We start from the raw sequence: 11,055 nt of genomic DNA, 5'->3' as shown, positions 1-11,055 counted from the left end.
TTTCTGAATGTCAAATTATTTTAATGATAAAAGGTATTGTATAAAAATAGTACGCTATTTAAGGCCATTTGCATATTTTCAAATAGAAGTGATAACATTCATAAATAGTACCTGCCAACTATATTCATATTGGCAATGTATTTTCTCCCAATATTTGTAACTCGCATTTGGCTGGGATTCAACTTATTGAAAATTTCATACTTGAAAATATGTTTACGGTCAACATGAAAAATGTTTCTCGACTACGACCTAAATATTGTAAACTACGTCCTTTACAGGTTCAATTTTCCGTACTTTCATTGGAACTTTTCCACTCTAATATACAGAGTACAGACACTACCTGCGGTTACACCCGCCTCAGTCGTAGCGTGACTACAGCCTTCCTGAATGGGCTAATACTTAATACATTATAAAAATATTTTTCGCCGAATTTGGCGTTTAACTTGAGTCATTTCTGTAACTTTTGATAGAGATACTGATTCCAATTCCGATGTCTTTCTGTCAAAATTTGAAGCGCTGATGTGGCTTCATTGGTCGCACGAAATAAAAGCTCAACAATGGAGAAGATTAGCTGCCGCTGTTGGGAGTTACAGACTACCAGCGCTGGTTCAATAGTCCATTAAGGCCATATCCCAGCACGAATTGCTGTGTCAGTGTCTCGGGGTGGACTGCGGGGCGTAGTGAAGAGCTGGAGCATTGAGGCGCGCCGGCCCGTAATAACAATTAGTTACGTAAAACATTAAATTAATGTAATTTTATCAAATTTCAAAATCATGTTCTATATACATTTTCGTCATAAAATGAATTCAAAGTGTCAAATATTGGCAATGTTTGGATTTTTTTTCTACCGAGCGAAGTTATTTAAATCGTGTATCGATCTATCAAAATGGATAGATAAACTACTCAACTCTGCCATATATTTTTTCCATTCTCCTTACTTCAAGAAACGATGACGCAAAATGGAAAGAAACAATGTACTTTTTTGGAGTTTGGTGACAAGATAGATCCTTAACTATGACATCATCATGCTTCGACTGCTAACGCAAGTAATCGCACAGCTAGTTATATATACTGATTTTTCATTACCATAAGCTATTTTTATTCTTTCTCTTGTATAAAATATCCATTGTATAAATTACGTTGTACAAATAAGTATAGTCTTAAAAATACGATTTCACGTTTGAATGTTTAATGTTAGATATAATTAAGGATTTGAGTGTAGGCTGTATTATTTAATGTATAAATTGAACAAATGAACAAATAAAGTTTGGTATATAGAACTGATTTTTTATTTACAAAAATATCCACAAAATATTAATCTACCTGATCGTAAATATACTATATAGATATAGAGAATACTATTTCAACCAATTCAGCTTAGGGACCTACAAGAAAAGAGCCTTCTGGCAATGTGGGTGTCTATGGGCGGCGATATTGTACCTTATTTAGTACTGGTACTTACTATGTACGTCTAAGGTATTGTAATGAAACGAAGCTTTATTTACACGTTTATTTAATATGAGTGTTGGAACAATACTGATTTATATTAAAACATCAATACGTTTATATTAGTCATGTAAGCTGAATATCACTTACCATCAAGTGAGCCTCCAGCCCGTTAAGGGAATTTAAGGAAATCATTGTATGGAAAGTGTAAAAAATCAAATTGCGGCAGGCATAGACAATTACCCAATAAGTATCTATAAGTTTATCTAATACGGTGTGTTAAGACCCACAAAGAAGCATCGTATATGAATGTTATGGTCATGGTATGTTACAAATATCAAGTAAAAAAATCTATCACAATTCGGTACTAAATTGTAAATATAATAAAACTCTCGCCAACGTTATATAAACGTTAGAAAATAATTCACACTTCTGCCCTGCGATTCTGTAACTCACTTCACGAACTCACACAGCGGTTTTCGCATCGGCGGTCGCTCTAAAATTAGTCGTAAAGCAGTCATTTTATGATTTGGCATTCTGAAAAGGTGGGAGCTTGTACTTAATTGTTTATCAGAATGCCAAATCATAAAATGACTGCTTCACGACTGATTTGAGAGAGACCGCCGATGCGAAAAGCGCTGTGTGAGTTCGTGAAGTGAGTTACAGAATCGCAAGGCAGATCCTTCACGACTTCAGAGTCGAAACTATGACCATACATACCTTGGGTTTTAACTACAGCGTTCTTTATATAATACTATTCGTAATTTTTACGGTAACGTTACTGTTATTGGTAAGATTGTATAGAATATACTGTGTTAATTGGGAATCCTGTAATAGTCCTGTAATAGATCAGAACTTGTAATAAAGACAAGACTACGGAAGCTTTAGCTAACGTATTATTCTCCATTTATTTCAATAAACATTGTATGAATAGTAATGTTCCGCTATAACATGTAACAAAGATCCAGATAGTGCTGGCACGGGGAAAAATTGCGGAGCGTCCCCGCATCGTATGCAAATGGGATCCCCCAAGCTCTTATTAAAATCTCTAGTGCCAAAATACTTGGAGAAAAAATGAGAAATTCCTATCTCATTTTCTTTTAAAATGACCGTCTCGTATAGTCGTGAAATCCTCAAAAGGTGTACAAAGTGTCATTCAGAGCCTAAGATTTTTGAAATGATACTGAGCCGAGACGAAACTTTGCACCTTAAAAATTCACCCGGCGTATTTCACTTGCCACCGCGACCCCTACGACTGTTATGTACGTATCGATAATAAAAATTATGTGACAAATAATATTAGTTGCTATTTTCTTTTGTTTTCATTCAAAACATAAAAAATCAAAAATTGTCATTGCCATACATGCGTATGAGGAGGCTGTCTCAATTAAATAACGCACGTTGCATTTGAGAGGTAATCTGTCAGTCAATCTGACATTTCAAAATGGTGACGGTCGTACCAATTTCAGCCGCCGGCCAAGATGTGGCACTGTAATTTACAAGAACCATGTTAATAAATTGTATAGGAAGGATATTGTGCTGTTCCTTAGATCTAAAGAGAGGTTACTAGACTATTTCCAGCACTGGGTTGACAGAAGTCCCCCGTGGCAATGATCGAGAAGTTTTATATAAACTTAACGGTCCGAAAAACCTCGGCGTAAAATTCAAAACAAGACTTAATACGAACTTTGACTCCCGTATGTCAACATCCAATAGGTTTTTGTAATACGAGAGTCAGACTTAGCGCTGTCTAGTTTCTATCACCCTTAGTGCAATTCAAGGCAATGATGTCATCGTAGTGATTTGTAGCACACAGTGTGGGTGTCGATACAAAATTGGTACCGGCACCTAGGCACAGACAATTTTTATATTATACTATATCAAATAGATTTTAGATCAAACAAACAACCGCCGCTAACGGACACGCGCAACACCATAAGGTTTAGAAGTGAGTAGCCAGCCTTTAAGGTAGTGGCCCCTATGCCGTAAAGGTTCAGGATCCGTATACTAATAATTTAAATATTAAAATAATAATGATCGCTGGCGGTACAGTTCGGCTTCAAGTCTTGAAGTTATTTCTTTGATATCAAAAGCTTAGCGCAAAAAATCGTTTGAAAAATGACAGTCATAAATATGTATCCAAACTCGAAAGCATTTTCAATAGTACGGGTAGCCGTGATCCCTCGAAGCGGATGTTAATACTCCACCGCAATAGACCATTCACTCTTATTACTCATTCGAAGCCTCTATAGTACGAAAATGAGATTCGAGTATAACTCATTTCACCACCAATGACGCATTTTCTGATTTCCCTTATTCCACCTTGATTGCGTTACTTTGGCATTTACCCTTTTGATCGTGATAAACTTGTAAGGGAAACGTTCAAGATACAATTTTCATCTTAATACGTTTATATTGTGCGGAGCTTGATGTTTCGTATTTGAATATGGCTTTATTTATATTTTTCTAGTAACGACAAGAGACAATAAGATACTAATAACATTTTCTTAACTCAAGGTAAGTAATAGACTTGCTTTTCGAGCTACATAATTTTTTTACTTTACATCAAGGAAACCCTAATAAAAAAAGGATATTACATAGTTCAAGAATACATATACGATAATAATACCCACACATTGTAATGCCGCTATAAGATAGTGAAATTGCGTAAATTGGCATGCATAAGTGTACAAATAGTACCTAGATGAATAAATTACTTTTGAATTGAATAAGATACAGAGGCGGGACTAAAAAATAAATTAAGCCTTTATAGAATTATGAAGTATTTTTTTACATCAATTTACAGTATATTCAAATCAGCTTGTGTCTCAAAAATGGTATTCTCCAAATGTCGCCATTTTGATCTGTCCCTCGCAATTTAATACCATTCTACCCCGGCTGCTTCTCTTGCTTCTCTCTCATTTCTAGAATACCACTCTGTTACTTCTTTGTTCATTTTTCCTTTGTTTGTTAACATGTGTAACAGGAGTCGATACTTAGCCCTGAGTAAGTCTGAATGTTAGCCTTAGTCCGCTCACTATGACATTGTTCACTAGGTTTAGGCTTTTACAGTTGCAAAATTACTCATTATTTGTGTGTGTGTTTATTTTCCTTATAATGTAAGTACGTGCTTCTATCCCGCTTATACTAAGGGTTTGTTACTTTATAATTATGGCATTTGGTTTTAATATGTCAAGGAAACATACTCGGCTGCAGTTCCTTACATTTTCCTTTTACAAAACTTGGCAATGAGTGACAGTAGTTCCTTGCCAGGAGTAAATGTAATTTTAAATCTTAATCTTTTAAATATTGTCGTTCATAAGTGTAGTTTTTTATAAATAACTATACTCATTTTTATTTATTTATTTACACTTCGTTACATTTAAAGAAAAACAAATAACATAAAAATTATAAGGGATGCAATGATCGACCTTATCAATAACAAGCGATCACATCAGGCAACTCTAAGTAAAGGAAATAAAAAATAGAATCACCAACCTAAAAAAAAAAAAAACTAAAAGGCTAATCTCACGGATTCAATGAATTATAATGCAATACAAAATAATAAATGCAAGTATTACAAAAGTCGCGATTGAGCAGGATACGGTTAAGAAATGTTTATGTAGAACAATTTTAAAAGATGTTAGGAAGGTAATTAGCTGCCAATCGTATGGAGTCAGGCAGCATATTACACAACTTAATAGCGGAGGTCCTAAACGAATTGCCTAAGAAGGATGAGCTGTGAGATGAAATTAGAGAGCCATAACATTTATTTATTTATTTTCCTTATTTCCTATTTTTACAGTAACTTAAAACTAATACAATAGAAAACTAAACTAAAAACATAACAAGTAAAAACCTTAACCTTTTTATAACTAATTATAAATAATTCAATTCTTGTGAATTCAGCCAGTGTGCAACTAAATATATCCGTCTCACAAGCAATAGTGTTTAGGGTGCGCAAGACACGCGTAAATGGTGCTTCTCTGAGTAAATTCGTACGCGCCCGAAGCACTGCCAGCAATTGCGACCGCTTAACACGCCGTGTGGTTATTTGGCAGCCCCAGTCTCTCCAACAATTCCGCATTATATATTTTACCTCTAAGGACTTTTAAAAAATATAATGTGACAGTAAGGTCCCTTAACTTGTTGTATCCTACCATACCCAAGACAAACAAAGTTGGATACATTACTGGGTAAAATGGGTTCATACAACCTCATGTAAATGTATCTAGTAAATTTATTCTGAATACGCTCCACCATTAGAGAATAGTTTTTTCTTGTGGGGCCCAAATCATAGAATTACATTCAAAAGTTATAAGGACCTGAGAATTTGAATTATGTATTGTGTAGTGTAGTATAGAAGTTGAAGGAGATGAGCGTCACATCTGAGTCGAATAGACCACCCGAGGTGCCTGCTCAATTGAACACATGACACACTTATGTATACTTTTTTATATAATATAAAACTACGCATAATAATATATGATCACCACTTATCAAATACAGAAACAATAATAAGAATTTATAAATACGTTATATGAAAAAAGTAATCATAACTTTATTATAAGAAATAAAAATGTCGAAAGTTATTTCGGTATAATATCTATTTCCCTTCAATTGCTTTGTATTGAATAAAAATGATTGTGCCGACAAACTAAATTGGCTTTTTGAAGTAATTTTATATGTAACTAGCAAACTCGGCGAACTCCGTTTCGCCACCAGATGGCTTCGTTTTATGTAACATTTCGTTTGGTGATCCCGCTTTTCTGTTGAATTTTTTCCTGAATTTTCTTTGCTATAAACCTCACGGAGCCCGAGACCTTTCCAACGAATGCAAAGCCGTGGAAATCGGTTCGTGCGTTCTGGAGTTATAGCGTCAGGAAGGAAAACCCGACTTATTTTTATATAGTAGATATATAGACACAAGATTTCATAAGCTTTACGACGAATAGCAGAGTTGCTACTAATTATATGTGAGGCGCTAGAGAAATACAAAACCTTTAAATTGACAGAGGAATTTCAGGAGAGTTTTGACCCCATCGGCTGCGCGCAGCGACTAGAGACCGCGTCTCCCCGCGCTCTGCAGCCCCCATCAAGGACTATACTACCCGCCCTGTATCAGCAGGGCAGCACCACCTGAAGGGGGCATATGCCCCGAACGGGCCAAAGCTCACCCTTCTCGAGGGAGTGTGCAACACAAAGCATGATTCGAGGAGAGTTTTGACAAAAAACACCACCATTTATTATAAAAATATATTACATTTGGTTGATAATTTGTAAAAAGCTATACTAAAATAAGCAAACGTTTGCACAGTAATTTTAAAATAATTAACAAGTAAAATGACACCACTCAAGTCTAAAGCCAATTAAGTAAATTGCTACCTTGCTTTCAGCTTTTCGACATAAGCTTTCTAGATAATATTTTATAACATTGGATTGGACATAGACACAATTAAGTTCACGGTATGTAATCTTTCATCGCACCTATATTTGGGTAATTATTTACTTAGACTTAACTTAAGTAAGCTTGGACGAAATATGTTCAAGTAAACTACAAGCTAAAGCTCTTTTCAGGTGTATGGTTACTTTTCCATTAGGATAAAATAAAAAATAAATGAATCAGTGGCACTACAACACTTTTTTTAGTCCGGACCTCAGATTTTTGTATCTGTATCATGATCATTAATCTAATAGGCAAGTAGGTGATCAGCCTCTTCTCGACTTGAATTTTCCTAAAGTCCCTTAGGAAAATTCGAATTTAATCATCAACATCACCAAATGGTAATGATAGTATAGTTTATACCGTCGCCTAAGTACGTTAACAGAATTAGTTGTACAATGAAAAGTCTCTACTGCTAAGAATAATCTAATGGATAATGTTTACGTAACCAATACAACTCCTGCAATTCCCGCCCACTTAGGAAGGCAAAGACTACCTTTTACGAATCCAGGAAACTATCGTAAATTTATACGAATTTAGACATAGACATAACATTCATTACAAACGAAAACACACACACATAAACACACAAAATAACAATACTTAAAAAAATAAAATAAGACATCAAAAACAATAAAAATTAAAAATTCCCTTTTGCCATTCGGTTCGCTTCCAGTGTGCAATGTGTGTGTACTGTGGTTGTAATTGGCCCTGGCTCAGCATTATGCTGAGGAGCAAAAAGTTCCACAGCGCTGGTCATTCTGCCAGAGACCACAGCAGCTAGTTTGCGCCTCTAATAAAATAAAATAAATAATTTATGGTATCATACTTCTGTCAATGTGGAATAAACCTTTTGTTTGTAAGTGCCAAGACTAATTGGTCTCCAATATTTTCTTGACTTTAATATCACCGTACCTTTGAATTTGGGTATTACTCAAAATGTTTTTTTGAGCAAAGCATATTTTTTAGGGTTTGGAGACGCGAATAGGTTACAAAGATTTGGTTTATATGTAGTTCAAAGTACACAGACATAATATATTGAAGCCAGTACGGGTTGTTCAAAATTTACAAGGCTAATTAACACCGATTAACGTGTAACACCTCTCAAGGGTTGAAACCCCAAAAATTATGTTTGTACTTATTTTCTCAGAAGTAATAATTTCGTTACGAGTTCCCACGAGAGTTTGTTTGGTAAATACTAAATACATTATGTATAGAGTGCGAATCGCACTCATCGTCTTTGTATGTACGACGAATTTTTTGGTTTTTAAACAGACGTCACAACAACTTTCAGGTTAGCAACCCATAGTGGTATTGTACTTAGTTTATTTAAAGCAATAATAATAAGAGATTGGTGTGCTACAATTAATTATAAATAGAGAATATATCTACAACCAGTAACAGAATTATTCATTGGGATTATGATAATCTAAAGTTAATAAACAAACGAAAAAGTTAAAAAACATAAATTTTACTCACTAAATTATTTTTTGTTTCCTTAAAATATTAATCAGAATAAGGCATTCATACAAATTTGTTTTATTTAGGCAACTTTTTATAAAGAAGTACGATTTTTTTCTAGTCTCTCGCTGAATTCGATTACCCCTACGAATACGAATGAATACGATAATTCTCTCGAAGACCAGTTGGCGAAGCGTTGGACGGCCTGTTACTAGATGGACCTGGTGAGGGTAGAGGGAAGCCGTGGTCGTACTGGAAATTTAGGTGAGAGGCTTATTTCCAGCAGTGGACGTCAATAGGCTGAAAAGACGACGACGTACGACGAATACGATTTCAGTAGTGTGCTGTTATGTACACAAAACGTCATGTTACATAAATAATGTAATAAATTTGAATCTTTATTTATTTATTGACACTCTATTATTTATTATTCAACAGGCCGGCACCGCACTAGCGAGCCTTCTGGCAATGTAAGTGACCATGGGCGGCGGTATCACTTAACACTATATGAGCCTCTTGCCCGTTTGCCTCCTATTACATAAAAAAACATATAATAATATATTTGAACCATGTCAATGGGCGGCTCTGCCGTTAATATGCCGAACGTTCATGTTTGAGCATGCGCTCTAGCTACAACTGGTAGACCTAAATAAACATGATACGAAATTAGTTCTGAAAGCAATTAAGTTATAGTTTTAAAATCGTATTAGCTTAAACGAATAATATACGTAGGTACATAAATTGAGTCAAGTTTATAATGCAAATTAGAATCCAGTTCCTTCGAAATAAAAAAACAAATGAACGCATACATTACACGACTAAAATAACGCATTGAAATCCTTTTTTTTTGTGGGGAAATGCATTACGTAAATGCCCGGGGATTTCTTCACTTAGACACATAGACCCCTGATGGGGTCTATGAATGGGGTCTTGGAGCCTAGAAACTACAAGGTGCCAAGTAAAATCGACGCTCATGGACCGGAGGGCTCGCAGGTGCATTGTCCGTCTTTTAAGAATTGGTACTCTCTTGTTTTGATGGACCCTCAGTCCTATCCTTAGTTTTGAATTTATCAGGAAAGGAATAAGAGTAAGAGACTCTGAGACATTCATCATTCTTCTTTATTCTTATATGAACTTTCTTCTTATATGAACTTTCTTCTTATATGAACTTTCTTCTTATATGAACTTTCTTCTTATATGAACTTTCTTCTTATATGAACTTTCTTCTTATATGAACTTTCTTCTTATATGAACTAAGTATGTCACTCTATGTCAAACGCAATACGTTTATGTCATGTGGGTTCTTTCCAATATTGTCCTTCACAGTACGAACAACTAATAAATGTAAAACTCTACGCTTTAACCACTGCGCTAACATGGCATTATTATTAACTAAAATAAATAATTGCATAGCAAAGGGTGTAATTTTGCCTTAAGTGCAGCGGAATTAGACTGTATAAATATGCAAAGAGAATTGGAAAATTATCAAGTGCGGCGTACGTAACTCAAATTACAAGGTATTACCTGGCTTTGCATGTAATTGCTATTACTGGAACATTTAAAATTGTACATGGGCTTTACTACATTTAAAAATAAAAATAGGGTGATTGTTTGATGGGTTTTATATTTATAGCATACAATGTTCAATTATTCACAAACAAGAAAAGTGCAAAATTACCAGACATTTAAAAATAGAACATGAAAATTACTTATTAAATGAGACTTAACAAAAAATAATTCCAAGAAACACAAATAGTCAAAATAGTACCCATAAAGCAATATTTAAATTAAAGCAGTTTAAAACTCAAGTGATAAAAAGAAACGCGGGAAACCTTCGAATTTGGCGGGGGCGGTTTTTGTTTGAATTTGCTGTAAAATAATATTTTTAATCAATTACCTAATTATAAAAATCTTATACTTGACGCTGGCTAATGCACAAACCGTGCCAGAGTCATAAAGAGAAAAAAAAGTGATAAAAAAGATATCAAAAAATATAAAGATTAAGGGCCGTTTAAGTATTACGTAAGCACTTGGGGAGGGGGGAGGGGGGTCTTTGATTTTATTTGGTGATTACGTCAACAGTAATTATTTACTTTTTTACACATATTACCCACACATTGTCTATGCTTGAAAACGAAATGCATTTACATTGTACTATTATTTTCGAGAGCTTTGCTTACTTTTACTGACCAGAGGAGGGGGGGGGGGGGGGGGAACAAATGGCAATGAATCTGCTTACGCACGCTTACGGCCCTTTAGGAAAGGAAACTATTTCCACGATTTGGTTTCAATTTTAAAGAAGTAAACTATCCATCTATAAATTACGAAAACTTAGTTTACTTTAATTATTATTGAGATAAGATTACCACTATTAGGCATACTTGAAATCAGAATTTTAAAATACCGATTTGTTTAGTCTATAGCTTAAAAAGAGTATTATAAATACACTTAGCACTCATTAGCCAGCCTCGTGAGCACACACACACATGCAAACCCTGACACATCATCACACGACACCAACACACCCCTACTTATCTTAAAAAGTTTTTCTTCATTTTAATCGCTCTTTTCGGTACTGGATACACGAACCCCACCATAGGATATTTTTGACACATATCAGACAATACTTGGAGAAGTCTAAAATGGTTGCAATACCACGTTTTGCTTTCTACCGGGACCTCAGATAGCAGCTGTAGCTTTTAGGC

The sequence above is a fragment of the Pieris napi genome, chromosome 21, assembly GCF_905475465.1.
Source record: "Pieris napi chromosome 21, ilPieNapi1.2, whole genome shotgun sequence".
Taxonomy (NCBI): Eukaryota; Metazoa; Arthropoda; class Insecta; order Lepidoptera; family Pieridae; genus Pieris; species Pieris napi.
The sequence above is the reverse complement of the archived record's forward strand: the minus strand, read 5'-3'. Positions refer to the sequence as shown.